This window comes from Pristis pectinata, chromosome 37 (assembly GCF_009764475.1).
Source record: "Pristis pectinata isolate sPriPec2 chromosome 37, sPriPec2.1.pri, whole genome shotgun sequence".
Lineage (NCBI taxonomy): Eukaryota > Metazoa > Chordata > Chondrichthyes > Rhinopristiformes > Pristidae > Pristis > Pristis pectinata.
In genome coordinates this window covers 8,054,657-8,080,154 of record NC_067440.1, presented here as the reverse complement: position 1 = coordinate 8,080,154, position 25,498 = coordinate 8,054,657, and the positions used below count along the sequence as shown (strand labels likewise).

Here is a 25,498-nt window from a genome sequence, read left to right as displayed (position 1 = left end):
AACAATCTGCTGGAGGAACTCAGCGGGTTAAGCAGCATCTGTGGGTCAATGTTTTGGGTCGAAACCCTGTATCAGGACTGAGACTGGATCAGCAGGATATAGACCAGTGTGGTCAGAGAAATGACAGATGGAATTTAATCCAGATAAGTGTGAGGTGTTGCACTTTGGGAGGTCAAATGTAAGAGGAAATTATACAGTAAATAGCAGGACCATCAGGAACATTGAGGGATCTTGGGAGTCCAAGTCCATGGCTCCCTGAAAATGGCAGTGCAAGTAGATAGGGTGGTAAAGAAGGCATATTGCATACTGGCCTTCATCGTTCGGGGTGTTGAGTACAAAAATAGGGAAGTCACGTTGTAGCTGTATAAAACCTCGGTTAGGCCACATTTGGAGTATCGCGTGCAGTTCTGGTCACCACATTACAGGAAGGATGTGGAGGCTTTGGAGAGGGTGCCAAAGAGGTTCACCAGAAAGTTGCCTGGATTGGAGAGTATTAACTAGAAGAAGAGATTTGATAAACTTGGGTTGTTTTCTCTGGAGCGTCGGAGGCTGAAGGGAGATCTGATAGAAGTGTATATAATTATGAGAGGCATAGATAGGGTAGATGGTCAGTCTTTTTCCCAGGGTGAAAATCTCAAATACTAGAGGGCATTGCTTTAAGGGGTGAGAGGGAAAGTTTAAAGGAGATTTACGATAAGTTGGTTTACACAGAGAGTGGTAGATGCCTGGAGTCTGCTGCCAAAGGAGGTGGTGGAAGCAAATACGATAGTAACGTTTAAGAGGCATTTGGACAGGCACGTGAACAGGAAGGAAATAGAAGGAAGCGGGCCTTGTGCAGACAGATGGGATTAGTTAAATTGGCATAGTTGGCATAGACATGGTGGGCCGAAGGGCCTATTCCTTTGCAGCACTGTTTTATGTTTAGTCAGAGGTCGAGCCTCCAAATTAATGAAAAGGTGATGTGTCCTTCCATCTGCACCACTTAGGCAAAGACAACAAGGTATAGAAGAAGCCACCTACACAGGATGAGGGACATTAAAGGTGCTGTACTTGACCCGCATAGAAGAGGCCATTCTGTGTCTTGTGGGCAAAGGGGCCACCAACCCCAAACTATTATTGAGGCACGTATGATATGCAGTCTTCCAGATATACTCTCTAGCAACGTTTCATTGTGATCACAACATCCCTCTTGATTTGAGGATCATTAGACATTCTCATTTACCATCTGTGTAGTTGCATCACCATTAAGGTGTTTGGTAGCAGATTAAAAGCATATGTACTTTTTGTTGTTGCAAGGTCTAGACATAGGCCACATGTTCCCTTCTCTCTGAACAGGAGAAGATGGGTGGGAAGAGCCGGAGAGAACATAGGAGGGAACAGAGGAAGAAGGAAAGGAGGAGAGGGATGATATTAGTGACAAGCATAGAGCGTTAGTTAACCTCCACAACACCACCTCAGAGATTAGGACAGTGAAGGATGAACAGAGCAGATCAGAGGTATGTGTTTCACATAGGGGTACACCAGATATTAGCTTCCTGCACTCTGGCACAAATCGTAGGAATCTGGTGCAGGAGAGAATCTGGGGGGATGGTTCATGTATCCATACTGCCTCAGGAGGCTGAACGAGGGCCACTAATTGGATGCTTTCATGACAAATTTGATGCAGATTCACAGTAAGATGGTCAGCGAGCTGTCAGGTCTGTCTCATCAATTGTAGCAGGTGACTCAGTGCACAGAGAAGCCTTTTTCCAAGCTCTTGGAGGAGATTATGCAGACAACATGACCTCCAGTGTGGATGTCGTATACATTTATTTACAGGGTATCAGCGAATATCCTCTGACAGAGCCTGCTGGTTCAGTTAACAGTTCCTATGGAGGCACAGACAGAGGCTACATGAAGTCTGCTGTTGTTCTGCAGTCTCACCCATGATCTTGCTAGAGGTCTCGTCTCCGCCACATAGAAGCATCTTTGAAGCTATAAAGGAATAACAACATATCACCAGGGAGCAGCTTGATGTCCTCTTTCAGTAGAGAAATGCCACTTGTGAACAGATTGTTGTTCTCCTTGAGCAGGAAGATGCCATTCTTGAGCAGATTGCTCTTCTTAATTGGCACAAGGTTACTACCTGTGAGCAGGCTCACAGTTCTACAGGATCAAAGAGGCACTACACCCGAGCAACTTGCCATTCTCCACGAACAAAGAGGTGTCACATGAGAACAGACTTCTCACATGAAACAGTAGATGCCATGGATGAACAGACTGCTCTCCTACAGGAGCAGAGAGGAACTGGTGGTTGTTCTATAGGAGTAGAGACATACCCATCGTTCCCCCACCACTCACAATTCTCTTCATGGTGAGTAGCATACTACTCAGATTGACACTAAGAAAATGAGTAAAGATTTCAGGGCCTAGATAGTGACCAGTGGTCTGTCAGCCAGTTCAGCTGCAGGTCTGAAGGTTACAACAATGTTGGAATGGTCTGTGAGCCAGCAGAATGTTGTACCATTGTCTCTGAGAGGACGCCTGATGTGCAGGTTCAGGCCATTGACATTCCTTCTTACAAGAGCAAGTCACTGGACATCACATCCTCTCAAGCAGCGTGCTCAACTACAATCCAGGGCCAGGTGTCCCATTCTGCTTCTTCAGTTGACCATAGGCAGCAGTATGAAGCCAGCCCAGCTTGGACAGGAGCTTCCTTAGGTCATCAAGGATATCTGTATGCACTCAAAAGGAAAGGGAACAGCCTGACTGCAGCCATATGGGAGTCTGTGACATTGTGATACGTATAAGGAAATGAAATAGGAAAGACCAATGTGTGCAATTTGTTAAACAAATGTTATGATTTTTAATACTTACTTTATGTTATTTATGTTATTAGTGACTCTGAACGTATTCATGGTGTTGAAATGTACTCTCATTTAAGGCAAATAATATCTTTCATTTTGCAGAAATACTTAACACCATTGTGGCAGCTGCTGGCTTTGCTACAGACTCTGCCAAGCCTCAGCTAGAAAGGCTGTTAATGGAATGCTGTCAGCTCTGTCACCACTGAGGCACCAATTAAATTAGTAACTCAGTAGGTAAATGCTGAAAAAAAGATGTTCCATGTTAGTTTAAGCATACTCTGTGAACTTTTGAAAATTTAGCAGTCTACAGTTAGTTCTGAAGCTGCCAGTCAGTTCACCTGATGTCTGATTGTCCTAAATAGACACAAATGAAGTACTCCTAGTTGTACTGTGAGCGGTCAACAAAGGTCATAGGTTGCACCCAAGAGATCCAATTTATGCTGGCAAGGGCGGAGGTTTGCAGTGTGATATTATTAAATGCTCAGTCACTGCCAGGAAGACGTCAGTTGTGCCAAGGTGAAAGACAGATAGAAATGCTTGCATCAATTTCTCAGTGGGCACAATTTCACCTGGAAATGATTGCTAGTGTGATCTTCCTCAGGTTAATGTGTGATTTGGCATATGAAATACAATTTCATGGCCTTCAGTAGAAGAGTAAAAATCATGGAAAGGATGTAGGGGATTCAACTTTCTTACCATAATAACCTTCTTCAGTTTGGATGTTGAATCTTGTGGTCATCCACAAAAGTAACCCTCACACTGCCTATTGCTCAGGCATGGGGGAGAGCCTTGCCTTCTAAGAAGAGGTTGTTTAGATTGGTTTAAACTGGCTGAAATTTAGAAGAATATGAGGTTATTTTAATGCGACATTCAATGACCTATTGATAGAATGGATATTGAAAGTTCTTTCCTCGGACAGTACAGGACAGTCTAGAAATCAGGGTTATAGTTCTGTTGGTCCTTTAGGACAAAGCTGAGGAGAAATTTCTTTACTCAGATTTATAAATCCTTGAAGTATGCTATGCAATGTTTAGTCATTGAGTATGTTAATAGCTGAGATTGGCATATGTTTGGAGACAAAAGAAATCAAGGAAATGGGCTTGGTGGGAAAATGGACGAGGCACAGTACCACCAAGATCTAATTGAATGGCATATCTGACATGAGAGGCTGTGTGGGTTATTCCTGCTTCTATTTCATATGTTATGTTTCAGGTACTCTAGTCTGCTCCATGTGGCATAGGGCACGATGTCTAAACAGCAACAGGCCAATTAGCAGCAGGTTCGCTGTCTGTTTTCATCCAGTAACCTTTCAAATGTAATGGAAAGCATTATTCCATCTCACCACCTGAATCAGCATACTTCCAGCTCACCCACCATCCACCCCCAGCTGAACTAACTCCATTGGTGGTACGAACATGGATATTAAGCTTTTGCAGTATCACACAAGCCATGGAGGTGGTTGTGGAAGCCAAGGAATTAAGAGAAATGAAGTGATGTATTGGAACATATCCACATTACAACAGAGGAGGTGCTGGCAGTCTTCAGCCATTTTAAGGTGGATAAATCCCCAGGGCCTGATCAAGTATATCATAGGACATTGGGGGAAACTAGGGAAGAAATTGCAGTGGCCCTGGCAGAGATATTTCAGAATCAGATTTATTATCACTGTCTTATATGATGTGAAATTTGTTGCTTTGTGGCAGCAGTACAGTGCAAAGACCATAAAAAACTATAAATTACAAAATAAATAACTGGTGCAAAAAAAAAGGAACAATGAGATAGTGTTCATGGGTTCATGTACGTTCAAAAATCTGATGACGGAGGGGAAGAAGCTGTTCCTGAATCACTGAGTGTGGGTCTTCAGGCTCCTGTACCTCCTCCCTGATGGTAGTAATGAGAAGAGGGCATGTCCCGGACAGTGAGGGTCCTTAACCTCTTGAAGTTGTCCTCGATGCTGAGGAGGGTTGTGCCCATGATGGAACTGGCTGAGTCTACAACCCCCTGCAGCCTCTTGCGATCCTGTGCATTGGAGCCTCCATACCAGGCTGTGATGCAACCAGTCAGAATACTCTCCATTGTACATCTATAGAAATTTGCAAAAGTCTTTGGTGACGCACTAAATCTCCTCAAACTCCTAATGAAGTAGAGCCACTGGTGTGCCTTCTTTGTGATTGCATCAATGTGTTGGGCCCAGGACAGATCCTCGGAGATGTTGACACCCAGGAACTTAAAGCTGCTCACCCTTTCCACTGCTGACCCCTCGATGAGGACTGGTGCGTATTTTCCTGACTTCCCCTTGCTGAAGTCCACAGTCAGTTCCTTGGTCTTGCTGACACTGAGTGCGAGGTTGTAGTTGCGACACCATTCAACCAGCTAATCTATCTCACTCCTGTACGTCTCCTCGTCACCATCTGAGATTTTACCAACAACAGTGGTGTCGTCTGCGAATTTATAAATGGCGTTTGAGCTGTGCTTAGCCACACAGTCATGAGTATAGAGAGAGTAGAGCAGTGGGCTAAGCACACATCCTTGAGGTGCTTCTGTGTTGATTGTCAGCGAGGAGGAGATGTTATCACTGAACAGTACTGACTGTGGTCTCCCGATGAGGAAGTCGAGGATCCAGTTGCATTTGCATCATCTTCAGCCATGGGTGGGGTACCGGAAGACTTCAGATTAACAATCCTTCAGATTGTTAATGTTGTGCCTTTACTTAAGAAGGGCTGCGAGTACAAGCCAGGAAGCTGTAGGCCAGTGAGCCTAACGTCAGTGGTGGGAAAGTTATTGGAGGGGATTCTGAGGGACAGGATCTACCAGCATTTGGAAAGGAAAGTACTGATTAGGGATAGTCAGCAAGGCTTAGTGTGTGGGAAATCATGCCTCACAAATTTGATTGCGTTTTGGGGAGGGTGATAGGTGTTGTCTACATGGACTTCAGCAAGGCCTTTGACAAGGTCCTGCATGCTAGGCTAGTCTGGAAGGTTAGATCACATGAGATTCAGAATGAGCTAGCCAATTGGATACAAAATTGGCTTGGTGGAAGGAGACAGAGGATGGTATTGGAGGGTTGTTTTTCAGATTGGAGGCCTCTAACCAGTGGTGTGTCACAGGGATTGGTGCTGGGTCCACTGTCGTTTGTCATCTGTACTAACGATTTGGATGACAATGTTGTTAACATGATTAGTGGTTTTGGAGATGGCACCAAAAGAGGTGGTGTAGTGAACAGTGAAGAAGGTCATCTAAGATTACAACAGGATCTAGATGAACTGGGTCAAGGAATGGAAGATGGAATTTAACTTGGACAAGTGCAAGGTGTTGTATTTGGTAAGTTAAACCAGGGCAGGACTTGCACAATATTTGGTAGGGCCCTGGAGAGTGTTGAAAAACAGAGAAACCTAGGGGTACAGGTACGTGGTTCCCTGAAAGTGACAACACAGGTAGGGCAGTGAAGAAGGTGTTTGGCACACTTGTCTTCATCAGTCAGGGGTTTGAGTACAGGAGTCGGGATGACATGTTGCAACAGTACAAGTTGTTAGTGAGACCATACTTGGAGTATTGTGCGCAGTCCTAGTTGCCCAGCTCTAGAAAGGATCTCATTAAGCTGGAAAGGGAACAGAAAAGATTCACAAGGGTGTTACTGGGATTGGAGGGCTTGAGTTATGTGAAGAGTCTGGATAGGCTGGGACTTTTTTAGGGGAGTCTAAAACCAGAGGACATAGATTTAAGGTGAGAGGGCAAAGACTTAACAGGGACCTGAGCGGAAACTTTTACACAAAGAGGGTGGTCGGTATATGGAACGAGTTACCAGAGGAAGCTGTAGTGGCGTGTACAATTGGACATTTGGACAGGTGCATGGATAGAAAATGTTTAGGGGGATATGGGTCAAACACAGACAAAAGAGACGTGCTTGGATGGACATCTTGGTCCACATGGACAAGTTGGGCAGAAGGGCCTGTTTCTGTGCTGTATATCTTATGACTCCATGACATTGAATGCATTACACTCCTATGTTTGCTCCTTTAACAGTAGCGCTAATCTGTTCACTTTCAATGTGTTAAATTTCTCTGTTAAAATGTAAACCAAGGGAATTGGATCTGAGCACATGAATCATTGGTACAATATCACAGCTTAATATCCCATCTGTAGTCTGGGAATAACCTTTAACCACTTTTAGCTGACTCAGTGATTGTGTAATTTTGCAAACGCATACTCAACCCCCGCAGTTACTGAATGATTTCTAGGGCATGATACCACAAGCCTCAGAAAGCTCTCGTGACTCACTCAAATGTGTCAACTCTGAATATGAAGTTATTTGATCAATGAGCCTATTAGAGGTAATATAGTTCCTGTCCTTATCCATTGCACTGGTACAATTAAATACAAGAAACAATTGATTCTGGGCCTAGATATCATATTGCAGAGTGCAGTGTCTTAAGTGTGCTATATCATTGGCTGAGCACACCACCATCAATTTAACATCCCAGGCCTTTTCTCTCACTAATTTCAGCTTTTTATCATTAAACTACGATTGGAAGTAGATAGCATTTTAGTGATTTTTCTTCCCCTAGCTATCCCAGTGATTCAGAAGACCATTGTAGCTCCCAGCTAAGATCACCTTCTGCCAACGCTGAGGCTGGATTTTCTGCCTTGCCATTGCACATGTTTGGGTGGGAGAGGTACAGGAATTGGAGGAGAAAGTTCACTCCCTTGAGCCATTCCTTAGATTATGGCTGATGTATATCTCAACTCCATTTGTCTGTCTGTGCTCCTTAAGCTTATTACCAAAATCTAGGAAAAACCTCTCTCATCTTTGAAATTTTGCTTTGGCTCCCATTCTCAGCAGGTTCTCTGAGAGAGTTCCAGATTTCTATTACTTTTCATTTGGCAAAGTGCTTCTAGAAATCAACATTATCTTACATTTGATAGATAATCTTTGAAACAATAAGCAAGAAACAGTAAGGGGACGGACCATACTAGCTTTAACAGTGAGTAATGAGCCTCACAGTTCATATTTACAAGTCAATAATTAAACGTGTTCAATGTTATGTTAGAAATGGATGAGTGAAACACAGCTACTAACATTTTGGAAGAGCTCATCAGGTCAGTCAGTATCTGTGCAAAGAGAAGTAGTCAACGTTTTGAGTTTGCAACCATTCATCAGAACTGGGAAAGAGAATTTTAAGTTAGTTTTCAGTAGGAGAGGAGGAGGGGGATGTTTTTATTTCAGATTTCCAGCAACTGCAGTTTTTTTTTGATTTCCACCAATATTTTGGATTAGGCTGATTTCAATGGGAAGGAGCAGATATTGTTCACAATGAACTGGGCAGATACGTCAATGTATAACTAAACAGTAGATGCAGTGAGTGGTGTTCAGAAAATAATATCAAACAAATTGGTTTTACCCCAGATGCGCAGATATTCAACTTAGCCATAAAAAAGGACAGCAGTGGGTGACAAAAGGGGCAAACAACAACAGACCTTCCTGGACCTGCCCAGTGCTAGAACCACTACCAGAAGTCCCCACCTGCCACATCCACCTGGTCTGGATGAAGAGAACTGATCTCACTGGTCCTATGCACCCTCGAGATCTAAATAGCAACTAGGCTTCAAGTGGCACATACTGCTGAGGTCCCAGCCCCGGAACACCATGAGAGAAGGCAAAGCTGGTGATTCTGCTGGTGATAATCAGGGATATCTCAAAAATGATGTAAATAATTTTAAAAAGGTAAGAACCATTGAAAAATAAATAAAAGCACATGAAAAGACAGTAGTAATTAAAAGCATTGATGTCACAGAAACTGCATTACCTTCCCCATTCCACATACAAAGGATTCATGTTGAGATATTTGGGATCTCTGACCCTACACCAATTTGACCTGACATAAGATTGTAGAGGTGATTAGACAGCAGGACTGGGTGGACTCCATGTAGACTCCAACAAAAGAGTGTATTGCTTCTTTTACTTTCAGTGGGTCACTTAAATCCAGATTAATTTCTCTCTGAATGGCTGAACTCCAGAGATGTCCAATCAGGAAGGTTTGTCCCAAAGTATACAAAAATGGAAAGCATATCACAGAAAATTCTGACCTGAACCATAAACACTGTTTCTCTCTCCAAAGATGCTGACCTGTTGATTATTTCCAGCACTTTCTGATACTATTTCAGGAGTTTGATTCCTGTTGGATTAGGAATTAAAACTAAAGTTAGAACATTTGGGGAGTCGGGAAGTGGGATTTCACCCAGCATACCTACCCTCTGTCCTGCTTTTGTATTCACAATGTGCATGCATTGCTCCATTTAAGTTGCTGGTCAATAGTATTCCCCAAGGTGTCGATAGTGAGAGAACGTGGAGAGCTTTGTGGAGTTTTGTCACGAGATTTGCCTTTATCTGCCAAGTCATGTAGAGTTCGGGATAAATGAAGTCTTTATAAATGATGCATTTCTGCTGTGCTACAACAATTTGGTATTGGTATTGGTTTATTATTGTCACTTGTACTGAGGTACAGTGAACAACTTGTCTTGCATACCGTTTGTACAGATCAATTCGTTACACAGTGCAGATATGTTGAGTTAGTACAGAGTGCATTGAGGTAGTACAGGTAAAAACAATAACAGAATATGGAGTAAAGTGTCACAGCTACAGGGAAGTGCAGTGCAGGTAGACAGTAAGGTGCAAGGTCATAACAAGGTAGATTGTGAGTCAAGAATCCATCTCATCGTATAAGGGAACCGTTCAATAGTCTTATCACAGTGGGATAGAAGCTGTCCTTCAGCCTGGTGGTACATGCCCTCAGGCTCCTGTATCTTCTGCCTGATGGGAGAGGGGAGAAGAGAGAATGAACTGGGTGGGGTCTTTGATTATGCTGACTGCTTCACCAAGGCAGTGGAGAGGTATAGACAGAGTCCATGGAGGGGAAGCTGGTTTCCGTGACACACTGGGCTGTGTCCACAACTCTCTGCACTTTCTTGCGGTCCTGGGCAGAGCAATTGCCATACCAAGCCATGATGCATCCAGATAGGATGCTTTCTATGGTGCATCGATATAAATTGGTGAGTGTCAAAGGGGACATGCCAAATTTCTTTAGCCTCCTGAGGAAGTAGAGGCGCTGGTGAGCTTCCTTGGCCATGGCGTCCCCTTGGTTGGACCAGGATAGGCTATTGGTGATGTTCACTCCCAGGAACTTGAAGCTCTCAACCCGCTCGACCTCAGCACCGTTGATGTAGACAGGTGCATGTACACTGCCCCCTTTCCTGAGGTCAATGACCAGCTCTTTTGTTTCGTTGACATTGAGGGAAAGGTTGTCGTCGTGACACCATGTCACTAAGCTCTCTATCTCCTTCCTGTACTCCGACTCATCGTTATTTGAGATATGGCCTACTGCGGTGGTATCATCTGCAAACTTGTAGATAGAGTTAGAGCAGAATCTAGCCACACAGTCATGAGTATATAGGGAGTAGAGTAGAGGGCTGAGGACGCAGCCTTGTGGGGCACCAGTGTTGAGAATAATCGTGCCAGAGATGCTGCTGCCTTTCCTCACTGATTGCAGTCTGTTGGACAGAAACTCAAGGATCCAGTTACAGGGGGAGGTATTGAGTCCCAGGTCTCAGAATTTGGTGATGAATTTGCTTGGAATTATAGTATTGAAGGCGGAGCTGTAGCCAATAAACAATAGTCTAACATAGGTATCTTTAATGTCCATATGCTCCAGAGCTGAGTGTAGGGCCAGGGAGATGGCATCCACTGTAGACCTGTTATGGCAGTAGGCAAATTGCAGTGGGTCGAGGTTGTCTGGGAGGCTGCAGTTGATGCGTGCCATGACCAGCCTCTCAAAGCACTTCATGATGGTGGATGTCAGAGCCACTGGTCGATAGTCATTAAGGCATGTTACCTTGTTTTTCTTCAGTAGCGGGATGATAGTGGTCTTCCTAAAGTAGGTGGGAACCTGAGATTGAAGCAGGGAGAGGTTAAATATGTCTGCATATTTTTATGTCTATATAAATTTGCATTTATATAGCACCGTTAATATAGTAAAATATTCCAAGATGCCTTCACAGCAACAATTATTGTACATAATTTTTGACAGTAAGCCACTTGTGCAATCAGTTACCAGATATTTTCACAGAGATGTGTTTTAAGAAGCAGTACAGGAAGAAGAGAATGCTAGGGAGGTGCAGAGATTTAGGTGAAGAATTCGTTTTGTGTTCATTTATGGGACTTTCTGAGGAATCAAGAATTAGAGGGCATAGGTTTAAGATGAGACGATAGAGATTTAATAGGAACCTGAGGGGCAACTTTTTCACCCAGGGTTGATCTGTATATGGAACGAGCTGCCAGAGGAAGTGGATGAGGCAGGTACATTAACAACATTTAAAGGCACTCGGATAGGGTACGTGGATAGGAAGGGTTTAAAGGGATATGGGCCAAACACAGGCTGAGATAGGAACCTTGGTCGGCATGGACGGGTTGGGCTGAATGTCATGATTCCGTGCTGAATGACTCTATGTCTCTATGACTTAGGCATTCGCTGGAAGGGCAAGTACTTATCGTTTATTCCTAATTACACTTGGGAAGGTAGTGGTAATCCGCCTCCATAAACCACTGTTGTCTGTTTGTTAGGTGTTCCTACAATTTAGGTATGGAGTTCCAAGAAATAGACTCAGTGATAATGAAGTGACAAGTTAAGGCAGTGTTTAAATTGGAGACCATACAAGTGGTAGTGTTCCCTTGAGTTTGCTGCCCTTTTTAGTGGTTGCGGTTGTGGTGTATGGGAGGTGCTGCAGTGCATTTTCTAGGTGGTATCCACTGAATTCTTACTGCGCCGCTGATAGAGGGTGTAACTGTTTAGTGTGGTGAATGATAAATCAGTCAATCAGGTTTCTTTATCCTACATATGTTTGAACTTCTTGGGTGTTGCTGAAACTGCAGTTACTCAGACAAGTGAAGAACATTCCATCACAGTCCTGAATTGTCTTTCTAGATAATAGAAAAGCTTTGGGGAGTTAGGAAGCGAGATTTTGCCCAGCATGCCCACCCTCTGCCCTGCTCTTGTATTCACAGTGTGCATGTGTTGCTCCTGTTAAGTTGCTTTCAATAGTATTCCCCAGGATGTCAATAGTGGGAGAATATGCCAATGGAAGTAACTTTGAATGTCAAGGTTAGGTGATTAGATTTTCATTGAAGGTGGTCAATGTGTGTGGCATGAATGGTACTTCACATTACTACCATCAGCGAGGAGGTACAGGAGCCTGAAGACCCACACTCGACATTTCAGAAACAGCTTCTTCCCCTCCACCATCAGATTTCTGAACGGTTCATGAACCCATGAACACTACCTCATTATTCCTCTTTTGCACTATTTATTTATTTTTGTAACATAGTAATTTTTATGTCTTTATGTCTTGCACTGTACTGCTGCTACAAAGCAACAAATTTCATGACATATGTCAGTGATAATAAACCTGATTCTGATTCTGATACTTGCCCACATAGTAGCCTATGCCTGAATGTTGCTGAAGTCTAGCTACATCCATGCATGCATAGACTGCTTCATTTTTTGAGGTGTTATGATTAATTTGAATGTTGTGCAATAATCACCTAATATACCCACTTCTGACATGATGGGAGGAAGATAATTAATGAAGCAGTTTAAATGGCTGGATCTAGGGCACTGCCTTTGTGAACAAGTCCAAGCTGAGATGATCAATCTCTGACCATCATCATCTTCCTTTCTTCAAGATATCGCTACAGCTAATGAAGAGTTTTCCCCTGGATTTTCATTGACTGCAGTTTAACCAGATCTCCTTGGTGCCACAGTTGATCATTTGCTACTTATGTCAAAAGAGTCACTTTCACCTCATCTCTAAAATTGAGTTCTTACGTCCATGTTTAGATCGAGGCTGTAGTGAAATCTGGAGCCAGGTGGCCCTGCCTAAACCTAAACTGAGCATGGAGAGAACATTATTTGTAAGTCTGCCTTAGGCAGTCCCTCAAGGTCAAGGATAATTTGTCTCCATTCCAATTCTGTGGCTAGTAAGTCTTATATTGGGTCCACAGACACCGCCACAGGTAGTTGCATGGGTGTTGTGTGCTCTCTTGGCTGTTTGCACTTGGCCTCATGTTTTCCCTTTCAAGAGACACAAGGTGCCTCCTCAGATATTCCCAGTGAGTAGGTGCTATTTGCTAGCTCTGGCCACGGCCCCTTTTTACTATTTAACTAATGATTGGGAATTATTAGCTGGAATAGATTTGTCCTGCTTTTTATGGGCATGATGTCTTAGGCAATTATCTACATTGTTAAATGGCAGTTTCATTACTGTAATGGAGCAGCTTCCCTACTGATTCAGCCAGTTTTGGAGTTCATGTCTTCAGAATTAAGTCTGGTCTTGTAACCTTTGCTGTATCCATGCTCTCAGCCCTTCCTTGATAACACAGAGTGATTTGAATTGGGTGAATGTTGATATCTGGGATGGAAGGAATCTCAGCAGGAAACCTAGATTGTTTATCCACTCAGCACTCCTGGCTGAACATGTCTTTAGTCTTGTCTTTGACACTCATGTGTTGGGTTCTTTCATCATTGGAGGTGGGGACATTCTTGAAACCACCCTTTTCCACTTTGCTCTTTAATTATTCAGAGGAGCAAGAATGAGCTAAAGGTTGCAGCCACCTATGGAAGGGCAATGAAGCCCAAGGATGTGGCAAAAGGCCAAGATTGCAGGAGTGCAGAGAACGGGGATGGTTATAGGGATGGAGGAGCTTCCAGAGACAGGAAGGGGGTGGGGGAAGGCCTTGGTGGGATTTGTAAACAAGGATAAAAAATTTCATTCATATTGAACTTGTGCAAAACTCTGCAGCTCATGTCCTTGCTTGCTCCAAGTCCTGGTCACTAGTTACCCCTGTGGTCACTCAATGTACACAATGAACTCAGAGGGTGTTGAGTAACTGCATGCTGGTATGGGTTAGTACACAAACAGCAGAACTGCGTGAACCTAGCAGCAAGATATGCATTTGCGCCTATTATTCCTCCATGCGAAGCTAGCTAAGCTGTATGGCAGGAGATGGAGTGAAATGCTGGGTGGAAACCAAGTGCTTAAACCAGAGGAACAAGGAGAAAATTGAGTGTTATGCTTGAAAATCCATTACAGAATGCCTCAATACAGAACTAATAGCAGGTTGCTAGCTACCACTTTGGAAGATTTTGAAAAACAGAACAAGTTATTTTAAAACATATACAAATTATTGGAAGAATTCACCAATCCTGCCCTCCTGGATTTACTCAGAGGGAGTGTGAAGCAGGAATAGGGCTTATACAAAGTATTGGCTATTCTCCAATTAAAAAATCTTTTCAAGGATGATTCCAGTGAACTTATCCTTTCCTACTTACTATTTTCATTGTTTTCTGGACTTAATACTAATGTGTTGCTTCTTTATTTTACAGACCTTGAGGAGATTGCAGACTCAACTGGAATGAAGGAGCCAGAGATGGATCTTCTGAAAGCAAAGCCAAAAGTGGACAAAGCCTTGAGCCATGATCATGGCAAGAGCAGCTCTTGCCAAAATCGAGACCTCTACACCATGGAGCTGAGTATTGGCACTGATCTGAATGAAGAGGAACATTCGGTTGGTCAGAAAAATCTTCTCAAAGATTCCTTCATAACTCTTGGTGAAGACCAGAAAGATGACAATTTTACTGAGTTGTTTCAGGAAGCCGCAGAGAAAAAACAACAAACTGATTTGTTCTCAGACGATGACATGGAGATTTTAACAGCTAAGAAGTCAGAAGAAGAAGAAGAAGAAGAGTTTGCTGAGTTCATGTTTGAGGAATGAATGAGATTTATCAGCTGTTGGGTGTTTTATAATATTTCACCATATTGCAATTTAACTCTCAATTTAATTCATAATTGTAGATGTTGTAGTTATCACACAAGTGCCATATATAGCAGCTGTTTGTTAGAATGGTAATGCATTTGTCGTAGGGCTGACACATGCTTAGATTGGAATCCATGGGTTTATTATGGGACTGTCACATATTCAGACAGTTATCTGGAGGTTTGTTGTTGGATTACTACATGTTCAGACTGTGAGCCATAGATTTATTGCAGGACTTATACGTGTTTGGATTGTAATCCATAGGTTTACTGTAAGGCTACCACATGTTCAGACAGTTAGCCAGAGGTTTGCTGTAGGAATACCACATGTCTAGATTATGACCTACATGTTTATTGTGGGGCTACCATTTTCAGATTGTGATCCAGAGATTTATTGTAAGAATGCCACATGCTTGGATTGTTACTAAAGGTCATTATAGGACAAGCACCTGTTCTGGTTGTGAACCATTGGTTAGCATGTGTTCAGACAGTTCTCCAGAGGTGTACTGCAGGGCTACCACAAGTCTGTAGTTAAGGTTACTGGACTGTATCCAAATGTAGTGCATTGTAGGTTCTGTCCCATTAGAATCAGAGTTTAGTGACATTTTGGTGATAATTTTGACTTCACATGGTAGTTTAATCAGATCAGCCACTCTTTAAATGTCTCTCCTGATTTATATATTAGGATATGTATATATTGGGTGGTTTAGCAAATATTGTTATATTACATTGTTTCCTGAAGGGTAAATTATCTTCTTTTGTGATAATGCAGATCTGTGGCTTCCCTCACTTCTTCCTATTTAATCTTTCTGTTTCAGTTACTGAGCAGTTTCCCACTACAATAGTTTTATCACTTTATGTGAATAACTATGATTGCTGCATCTTGTCACTGTCTTGTCCGCAGTGTGGTCCAGCATTAGTTTATTCTGCCCAGTTATAAGTTATATGTTTAACATTTTTCAGAGGCCTGCTATTTTATTCAGACTCAGTTAAAAAGTTTTAAAATTATGAATCTACATCATTAATTCCTGTTGTTCTTAATTTATCCCATAACATGTTGCATGCACAGTGTGATGTGCAGGCCAGGCAGGACATGACAGTAGCAAATATGATTTCATAATTTATCTTTTAGGTATTTCTACATCTTCAACATACTGTCGTCCAAACCACTGTCTGCGATATTATTGCTAACTTCAAAATCTCAGCTTTCGGATGAAGGAAACCCACTTTAGTCTTCTCACAGAATCATGACATTGGCAATACTCAGGAACAGGCAGTCTGGCCAATCAAGTCTATGACAGCCCTGAAGAACAGTCAGTTCATCCCACTCCTCTTTCTGCTTATCCCTGAATTTTTTTTTACTCTTTGAAGTATTTATCCAGTTCCCCTTTGAAAACTGCTATTGAATCCACATGTTCCACAAGAAGATAGCACATTCCAGATCTTAACCATGTGCTGCATAAAAGTCGTTTTCTTGTCACAAGAAAAAAAATGAACTGCTGGAGGAACTCAGTGAGCAAAACAGCATTTGTGGGAGGAAAGGAATGGTCAACGTTTCAGGTCAAGACCCTGCACCAGTCCTGATATATGGACTCGACCCAAAATGTTAACTGTTCCTTTCCTCCCACAGATGCTGCTTGACCCGCTGAGTTCCTCCAGTAGTTCGTTTTTTGCTCCAGATTCCAGTGTCTCCTTTCTTGCCACTTCTGGTTCTTTCACGTTAAATCTGTATCTCCTTGGTTTTCAACCATTCAGCCATTGGAAACACTTTCCCCTTAATTATTTAATCCCTTCTTGAATTTAAGCAACATCCTTCTGATAAATACAAAATATTCTGGAAACACTCAGCAGGTCAGGCAGGATCTGTGGAGAGAGAAACATTTCAAATCGAAACAGGGAAAGAGAGAAAGCAAGATAGTTTCTAAAACCTGAAACATTGTTCTTCTATCCACAGATGCTGCCTTACCTGCTGCGTGTTTCCAGGATTTTCTGTTTTTATTTCAGACTTCTGGTATCTGCACTTTGTTATTCTCATCCCGATGATGTGTTCATTGTAAGTGAAGGATGGGGCTGGGCAACTACCTGGGCTCGTTCACAAAGTATAACCCCTTGTGGATTTAACAGGAGGTTTTGGATCATTAGATCAGAGTCCGTGTCTGAATGAAACAGGAGACAAAAGAAGGATTTTTTTAAACTGTTGAGAATTTTAAATTATATAAAGATATCTTCTAAGAAAGCTTTTTTTAAAGTTTGCTTCTGCTGCGTCGTCTTTTGAAATGTAGTGCAGGAAGGAACCGCCAAGGTTAATGGACTGGCTGAGTTCATGTTCAAAAGAAGCTGAAGAATGCTCGACCATCAACAGATCTTTCATTGTCCTTAAAAACGGAGCTGTTAATGGACTGTGATACTTCTTCACAGCCTAACATTCATTTGGTGGTTACCAAAGACCAATTCTGAATTGTTTGCAGATTAAAGGTGAACGGCTTTCAACTAACATGGAGGCTCAGTATTTGCCAGAGTAGCAATTTTACATGCTGATCATTGGGAACATGAGCAAAGGTGAAAGGGCCATCTTAAAAGGTAAACCTTCCCTTTTAGTGGGATGGACCTCTGCAGGCTACCCACAGTCACTGTTGTTGGCTTGAGTGCCTGACAATCTTTTGTCAGTTTCTTCTCCCACCAGGGCGATAGCCAGCTTCACTGCCAAGAACTCACCCAATTAGCTTGAATGTCTGTCAGTAGATGCTGCCAGACTGCGGTACATTTTAATGTCGCTATGGCAACTGTATGCCGTTGCAATGATAGCAGACTTTCAGACTCTACTGGCTGGCTGCTTCTCCTTTTCTATTTTAAAATTCTTCAGGTCTTCATGACAGGTCTGGCCAAAATAATGAATACATATTCAGATATGTGTGTCTAGAAATCAATTGCATAACATTTCCTAATGGCCTTGACCTTATGAGGTCCCAATGGGCCAGACCTTCTGATGAAGGACCCTGACCTGACCTGCACCTCCACCTCCTTCCCCAATCCTTGGTAACCAAATCAAATCCTTCCACCATACCCTGACAGGACCATCTCCCCTTCTCTTCCTCCTCCCTGTTTCCCCCCCCCACCCTCCCCATCTGTGGAACAATGTTACAGTAATGAAGGTCCATGGCTTATATTGCTGTTTCTCAAGGACTTTGCGTTAATGTCCAACCAGGTACCACGTTGGAAATTGTCGGGATGGTGCTTCCTTCTTACATTTTACCAATTGTAAAGAGTTATGCCAATTCTTGAAAGAAGTCATCAGAAAGAAGCAGTTTTTTTTAACATGATCAGTGATCTGAATATGAGGGTGTTCTGAATTTTGTTGATGGAGAAAACATTACAGAAATAGACCCAACAGATCTCTGTCACAGTTGATGCTCCGCACAAGCTTCTTCCCACAATTTGACTGCCAACTCCATCAACACATCAGAAAACAAACTGCTTTCAGAACTCAGCAGGTCAGGCAGCATTTGAAGAGGGAAATGGACTACTGAAGTTTCGGATCAAGACTGTCCATTTCCCTCCATAGATGCTGCCTGACCCGCTGAATTCCTCTTGCAGTTTTGCTTTTTGCTCCTGGTTGCAGCATCTGCAGCCTCTTGTGTCTCCATCAACACATCCTTTTGTTTTTGTATCTACTGAATTTCCCTTTAAATATATCAGTCCAATTTGCTTCAACTACCTCCTGTGGTAGCAAATTTCACATTCTCACTATCTCCCTGGTAAAGAATTTTCTCTTGAATCTGTTATTGGATTTACTGCTACTATATATGGCACTTCATTCTGGTCTCACCCACAAATGGAAACATCTTTTCTCTGCCTACCTTATCAAGCCCTTTCATGGCCGCTGTCAAGCCTCAATCAAACTATTCTTTTCAAGAGAAATTAATCTTGCCTCTTTACTGTCACTTAACAATTTTGGTATTGTTCAATGCCTCTGTGACAATTTTTAATATAAAATCCAGCTTAAGGTAGTCCATGCAGACAATTCTGCAAACACTCAGCAGGTCAGGCAGCATCTATGGAGAGAGAAATGGAGTTAACGTTTCAAGTCAAAACTGGGAAAGAGAGAAAGTAAAATAGTTTCTAAGACCTGAAGCATTAACTGTGTCCCTCGCTCCACAGATGGTGCCTGATCTGCTGAGTGTTTCTAGCATTTTCCCACATTATGGTAGTGTGGGACTGCATTGAATAGAAACAAACTTTTTATTTCTAGCCTTTAGCTGTAAACAGGTTAATAGTTTTAATGGTTATTATTCTCTGGAGCACTTGTTTTTGAGTGGTGAGCACACAACACAAAACCACTACCATTACCGTGTTACGAGGAGTGCTCCTATTTAGTGTCAACTTTTTTCATGCATTTAATGCTTTTTAAGTGTTTGTAAACTTTCAGTCCTTGAAATGTATTGGAATCCATGTGTTTAGTTCTTAAAAACAGAAAAACAAGATTCCATTAAAATGTTAGTATGTTACCTGACAATTATATAGAAAGCTAAATTCAGGTCTTTCTGTACTTATTAGAGAGTTAAATATACGTTCATATATCTGCCAGAGAGGGAAAATAGATTTGTATTCCAATTGGTGGTGAATTTAAAAAGAATATTTATATTAAAGGAACATTGACTTTCGTAGACAAGATATTGAAAGTTGTCCTGTGTAATTCTGAATGCTTCATTCCCAGTATTCTGGATTCAAATTATGTTTCCAAGATTATAGAAAATGGATGCTTTAAGAGATGGAAGCTATCACACTCATTGCAGTCCAGAATCATGATTAAGGCATGATGTTGAGGCAAAATGGAGGGAGCCTTATTTGTATCAAACCTATGCTGCCCCTCATAGCCTTAAGTACTTTTTACTTCAGACCACAAGGTATTCTGTTTTCCAGCTATAAATTCAGTCACTAGCTGGAAGAAATTACTGTGAACACACATAAGCAGGGTATCTTGTGTATTAATACCCAGTGGTGCATTATTTCAAATGATCTGCCAAAAGAGATTACAACTCATGGACCATGCCATGCCTTGGAACAATTAAGCAGGAAGCAGAATGCTTAGATGGTGAGTACTAAGTCTTGATCAGTGTAATGCATTGAAAAAATGTGACACCTTCCCCTTGGTGGTTGTGGGAATTCAGAATGAATGGCCTCGATACTAACAGAGGGCAGAGGAGAGATTGATAGAGGGAGAAGAATTTGGTCAGCCAATCTTATTGATAGAAATCCTTACTTAAGGCAGTCAATGTACCTTGGCTTAGATTTGCTACCAGACTGCTCACAGTACAGGCCTCTCCTGCTCTTAAGTTTAAGTTGTGCCACTTATGGGGCCATAAGACTATGACTTTTGAATGTTAACTAGAACTCAGCCTCCTAGTTGTGGGCGCTTCATCAGTTATTTTTGTGACCTTAGATGGATGGCAATGGGGTTAAATTGCCCACATCAAATATTCCATTTTGACCTGGCTCAGCTCCTGACACACTCTTTCCTGTACTCCCTAGGGACATGGGAATAAAATTGTGATCAAAGCAGAGTCATGTTGAATTCCTATCGGTTATTCTTAGTGGCCTGGGCTGTGTTATCTACCTATTTTTTGATTGAAGAGAAATGATGGTGTGTATTATAAAAAGGGCGCAGAATAGAAATTGAAGGGGAACAGCTCCAAAAAGCTGGCAGGATGTATGTAGGGTTGATGACAAAACGTTTAGATTTTCCATTTGCTGCTCTGGCATAGATGATGCTGTGGATTTTCCCGCTGTTACGAAAACTGACCACTTATCATCGTGAGGCAGCTATCAAATAATAAATTTAGTGTTGGTGAGTTTGTCAGATCAGCATGGTGTAAGTCAGAGAATATTATATTGAAACCAAAAAACTCTCGCTGATGCTAAAAATCTAAAATTAAAAAATAGAAAATGCTGGAAACACTCAGCAGGTCAGGCAGCTTCTGTGGAAAGAGAAACAGAATTAATGTTTCAGGTCAAAGACCTTTGTCAAACTTCATAACCAACCTGAAAAGTTAACTCTATTTCTCTTTCCATAGATCCTTTCCTGATGAGTGTTTCAAGTATTTTCTGTTTTTATATCACATTCATATGAGAGCAAGGAGAGGCTGGATAGGCTGGGACTTTTTCCCCTGGTGTAGGAGGCTGAGGGGTGACCTTATAGAGGTTTATAAAAGCACGAGGGGTGTAGATAAAGTGGATGGTCACGGGTTTTTCCCCAGAGTTTTGAGTCTAAAACTAGAGGACGTAGATTGAAGATGAGAAGGGAAAGCTTTAAAAGGGGACCCCGAGGGGCACCTTTTTCATGCAGAAGGTGCTGGGTATATGGAACAAGCTGCCATGGGAAGTGGGTACAATAACAATGCTTAAAAGACATTTTGAAAGACAGTCCTGATGAAGGGTCTCTACTCGAAATGTTTATTTCTCTCCATAGATGCTGCCTGACCTGCTGAGTTCCTCCAATATTTTGTATGTATTGCTCCAGATTCCAGCATCTGCAGAATCTCTTGTGTCTTAAAAGACATTTTGACAGGTACATGGATAGGAAAGGTTTAGAGGGATATGGACCAAATGGGACTAGCTTGGATAGACATCCTGGTCGACATGGAGTCGGGCTGAAGGCTCTGCTTCCATGCTGTATAACTCTATAACTCTATTAAAACTATCCAGTGCTGTGGTTAGACAGAAATCAAAGAGGCAGAAGATCATCTGCGCTGAGCACACAGGGTGGTAATGCATGCACTCGAAGTTAGCTTAGATTTAATGTTGGTGGCAGTCTGGGCTCATGCCTGATCCAATCCAATCCAATCCAACCTGTGGCTGTTCTGAACCCAACCCCTCCAAGTCTGGGAACTTGTATTTACTGCAAAACAAAACTGGGCAACAACTGTGGGGGGAAATGGACAGTCGACGTTCTGGGTCAAGATCCAAAGCGTTGACTATCCGTTTCCCAAAACAAATGCTGTTCGATCCGTTGAGTTCCTCCAGCGGTTTGATTTTTGTTCCAGATTGCAGCATCTGCAGCTCTTGTGTCTCTGCTTGTGTTTATTGCCATGTCTGATCCAACTCGGCTCAACCATCACTGTGACCGTAGCAGTCAGTCATGTGATTCACAAATGGTGATGCTGGGTACATCACACTGATGGAGGTGGGAGGTTGGGGGGTGGGGGGGAGGGGAAGTTGTGGGGAGTGGGCTGGCAGGGCACGGTCCAACCCAGAACAGAATGTTTTGTTGGAGTATACACCTGATAAAACTCGAGCCTGACATGTGTCAAAGTCAAGTTTATTGTCATATGCACAAGTACATATATGCACAGGTGCAATGAAAACTTACTTGGAGCAGCATCACAGGCACGTAGCATTAGAAATACAACGCTCACAAGAAAAACAAACATAAATTATGCACAATTTTTGCTAGAAAGAACACAATTAGAACAAAAATAAAGTCCACTATAGTGCAAAGTGACCAAAGTGGTCATAGTGTTGCTAAACCATAGTGATTAGAGTTGTGCTGGTTGGTTCAACAAGCAAATGGTTGAAGGGAAGTAGCTGTTCTTGAACCTGGTGGTGTGGGACTTCAGGCTTCTGTATCTCCTGCCCTATGGTAGCTGTGAGAAGATGGCATGGCCCGGATGGTGGGGAGTTTTGATGATTGATGTTGCCTTCTTGAGGCAGCGCCTCCTGTAGATACTACTGATGGTGGGGAGGGATGTGCCGGTGATGTATTGGGCAGAGTCCACTACTCTATGCAGCATTTTACATTCCTGTGCACTCGAATTGTCGTAGCAGACCACCATGCAACCAGTCAGGACACTGACATGTGCTTAGGAGTTGAGGCATAACCAGTGATTTATAAAGGTTTAGCACAACTTCCTTACTTTTAAACTATATGGTCCTTTTGCTTAAAAAAAAATACAGATCCTGTGCATATTTCTTTGAATTGCCTTCTCAGTTTGTGTGCACTTTTGGGTACCAGGGCACAAGGGAGCCATTAGAACCTGCAAAAGTGTTGCAAAGGGGCTCTGCGGCTGATCTCCAGTTTCAAGAGGCTAAAATACAAACAAAGAATGTTGGAAAAAATACAACAGATGGGTCAATTTACAAGGAGATGACAGACAACTTAATCCTTCAGTTGTCAACTCAACCAGTAGTGGAACACAGGAGTCTGGAGATAGGGTCTGAAAATGGGCGTGAGGAAGAAAATATATACAGACTGAAGTACAGTGAGGGAACCATCTCAGTTATGTAAAAGTCTCCATAATGTATAAGTTGCTCCCATCTTATGTATCTTCTGTATTCTGTTCTTAACATTTCGGCACAGACTAGAAGGGCCGAATGGCCTGTCTTCTGTGCTGTAGTGTTCTATGGTTCTAATGACCGTAATTTTAGAAAAGCATCTTTAATCTATTTAAAATATACTTAGTATTTTCCCCCCCGAAAAATTTTAGGTCAAAAGCAAAAAACAATTCAACTTTCTTTATTCCATGGTTGTACTGTGCTATAATTTACAATAACTGGATAGGCTGGGACTTTTTTCCCTGGAGCGTCGGAGGCTGAGGGGTGACCTTATAAAGGTTTATGAAATCATGAGGGGCAGAAATAAGGTGAATGGTCACAGAGTTGGAAATGGTTTATTATTATTGTCACTTGTACTGACGTACAGTGAAAAACTTGTCTTGCAAACCGTTCATACAGATCAATTCATTACACAGTGCACTGAGGTAGTACAAAGGTTAAACAATACAGAATGCAGAATAATGTGTAACAGCTACAGAGAAAGTGCAGTGCAAGTAGACATTGCAAGCTGCTCTCTGCGGATCCATATTATTTATATTATAATCGTTCTACGCTTGTAAATCTAAATTCTACAGCTCCACCTTCAATACTATAATTCAAAGCAAACTCATCACCAAACTTCGAGACCTGGGACTCATCACCTCCCTTTGCAACCAGATTCTTGACTTCCTGACCAACAGACTGCAATCAGTAAGGATAGGCAGCAGTATTGTCAACACTGATGCCCCACAATGCTGTGTCCTCAGCCGCTTGCTCTGCTCTCTATACATTCATGACTGCTTGGCCAGATTCTGCTCTAACTCCATCTACAAGTTTGCAAATAATATCACCGTAATGGGCCGTGTCTCAAATAACGATGAGTCAGAGTTCAGGAAGGAGGTAGAGAGCTTAGTGACATTGTGTCTTTTTCCCAAGGATTGGGAATCTAAAACTAGAGGGGATAGGGTTAAGGTGAAAGGGGAAAGCTTTAAAAGGGATTTGAGGGGGAACTTTTTAACACAGAGGGTGGTATGTGGAACGAGCTGCCAGAGGAAGTGATAGAGGGGGATACAATTACAACATTTAAAGGGCATTTAGACAGATTTAGAGGGATATGGGCCAAACAGGGGGAAATGGGACCAGCTCAAGTAGATACCTTAGTCAGTATGGACGAGTTGGGCCGAAAGGCCTGTTTCCATGCTGTATAACTCTATGTCTCTATAACTTCAAGTTTACAATTAGAATGAATGCAAAGGACATTGTGTAAGCAGAAGGCATTAGTTTAGGGGTCTAATTACTAGTTTAATTAGTTCAGCACAACTTCGTGGGCTGAAGGGCCTGTTCCTGTGCTGTACTGTTCTATATTCTATCTAAAACAGACATTGAGATTTAGTGTTTTGAAAAATAAATATCAACTTTGACCAAACCTAACAGTAGACAAGCGCCACTGTATAAATTGTGTAAGTCTATGTCATTTGCCTTTGACCCACCACCTCCACCAAACTTAGTTCAATTTTAACCCTTTCCAAAAAATACTTGGAAAGTATTTTTTTTGCAGTATTTTACAGTAAATGGATAGGAAAGGTTACGAGGGATATGGGCCAAATTCGGGCAAGTGGGACTAGCTTAGATGGGCATCTTGGTTGGCATGGATGAGTTGAGCCTGTTTCTGTGCTGTATTACTCTATGACTCTAAATAATGGACAAAAATGTTTCATTAAGATACAGGTTAGCCACAATCTAATTGATTGACAGAACAGCCTGAAGTAACAGCCTCATACTTCTGTGACATTAGAGACAAAGGGTGTGTAAATAGCTAATAAAGGTGAGTTGGGAGAGGAGTGAAACTGGATGAGCAGGTAAAAAAAGTTGAAGCAGATTTGAGAATGATACTATCTAAAATAACTTCTACATTCTGAATTAAACTCTTCCTTCTTGGCATCATTCTGAGCTCTGATTTCACTCTCTTTGCAAAGTGAGCAACGAAAATTGTAAATAGTAGCGCAGAGTTTGCACTTTTACAGCTTCATTCACCCCTTCAGGACATCTGAAAGCATTTCACAGCCACTGCATCGACTCTACAGGGTGTGTAAATAAAGGGTCTAATTTTTGAGCACAGCAAGATCCCACCAGCAGATTGTTATATCAGTGCCAGATGTAACACACAAAATGCTGGAGGAACTCAGAGGGTCAGACAGCATCTGTAGAGGCAAATGGACAGTTGACGTTTCGGGTCGAGACCCTTCTTCAGGACTGGAAAGACCGAGGGGAGATAGCCGGTGTAAAAGGGTGGGGGGAGGGAGTGGAGTGAGAGCAGGCGGGTGTTGTTTGGCAAGTGATCAGGACAGAGCAGGAACTCTTCAGTGAGCACCATATGATCTTCCACTTCCATTGTAAGAGGCAAAAAAAAGCCCAGGTTCTTGGTTTAAAGTCTCAAGCAAACAGATGCACCTCCAACAATGTTGGCCTCCAAACCATGTTGC

The 25,498-nt window shown here is 42.3% G+C and overlaps 1 protein-coding gene across 1 annotated transcript in view; it reads left to right on the top strand.

Moving 5' to 3' along the window:
• The window catches only part of LOC127586662 (zinc finger CW-type PWWP domain protein 1-like), a 78,098-nt gene extending 63,418 nt beyond the window's left edge, over positions 1-14,680 (top strand). Inside the window, exon 17 of the mRNA XM_052044778.1 lies at positions 14,279-14,680. The gene's annotated coding sequence lies outside the window, so the exon portion shown is untranslated. The remainder of the gene's footprint in view (positions 1-14,278) is intronic.
• The last annotated feature ends 10,818 nt before the right edge of the window (positions 14,681-25,498 follow it).